This window comes from Penaeus monodon, chromosome 19 (genome assembly GCF_015228065.2).
Source record: "Penaeus monodon isolate SGIC_2016 chromosome 19, NSTDA_Pmon_1, whole genome shotgun sequence".
NCBI classification, from domain to species: Eukaryota; Metazoa; Arthropoda; class Malacostraca; order Decapoda; family Penaeidae; genus Penaeus; species Penaeus monodon.
In genome coordinates this window covers 15965108-15966198 of record NC_051404.1, presented here as the reverse complement: position 1 = coordinate 15966198, position 1091 = coordinate 15965108, and the positions used below count along the sequence as shown (strand labels likewise).

The following is a 1091-nucleotide window of genomic DNA, read 5'->3' as shown; positions in this document are numbered from 1 at the left end:
ACAATTCTCGATTTGTTGGAAATTACGGCTTCTTGGCCGGGCCGTGACTGGGAGGAACGGCGCCGCGGCAGATGTGATCTCCGGCTTTATAACCCGGCGAGCGTCACCGTCGATCGCGCTCACCACTTCCGTAGCGTTTCCCGGCGGCGGGGCTCGGAAAATCAACACGGGCGAACATTCCGGGGAAGGAGGAGAACAAGAAGGAATAAAAAAAAGGAGCAGCCGGCGGCGTCCGGTACAATATAGCGCCGGCAGAAAGTCCTTCAAGCGTAGAGCGGCTGCGGGACGCGAGGCGGAGACGTGTGGGTTCCCGGCGTTACTCCTTCGACTCGGTCCTAATTTTAATTTCGTCTTCCTCCTCTTCCTTTCTTCCTTCTGTTCTTTCCTTTTATCCTTCGCTTCCTTTCTTTCTTCTCCTCTTTTCTTTCATCTCCCCTCTTTCTTCTACTCTTTCCTCCCATCCTCCTCTCCCCCCTTCTTCTTGACTTCTACTTTTTTCTCCTTCGTCTCACTGCTCATCTTCCTCTTCCTTTTCCTCCTATTACTACTACGACTGTTCTCCTTCCTCCTAATCCCCCTAATCCTCTGCCTCCTTGGCCATCCGATCGCGTTGTTTGTGTTGTCCTACCCTCCTTCGCCGCGCGCTCTTCGTTTGTTTTGTTTGTGTTTCGTGTTTTTTTCCCGGTGTTTTTGTTTACTCGCTTACTGAATGTGTGTAATATTCGCAGATCACCCCATGAAGGAAAGTGACTAGAACTGACGACCCGAAAGAGGAAAAAAAAAGGAAAACGATTGATAAATCTGATCCGAAAGCAAAACAAAAAGGAAAAAAAAGAGGAACATTAAAAAAGACCTGAAAAAAAATTAGAGAAAATCGATCCGTTCGAAATCCGCGACGGACACGATGCCCTGATCTCTCCTCGACGGAGATTCTCGCCGCCCATCGACGATTTTTGTGGGCGTTTCTCTCTGTCTCTTCACACACACACTTACACACCTAACGCCCACACTGACACCTCGCCCACTGTATCACATTCGCGCCCAACATACACAGAACACCATCCAACCTTTCATCTTCCTTCGACATCGCG

At 49.6% G+C, this 1091-nt stretch overlaps 1 long non-coding RNA gene across 1 annotated transcript in view; it reads left to right on the top strand.

Moving 5' to 3' along the window:
- LOC119585097 overlaps positions 1 to 1091 on the top strand; it is a 22923-nt gene extending 21832 nt beyond the window's left edge. The window contains exon 2 of the long non-coding RNA XR_005229871.1: positions 729 to 1091. This is a non-coding gene — a long non-coding RNA (uncharacterized LOC119585097). The remainder of the gene's footprint in view (positions 1 to 728) is intronic.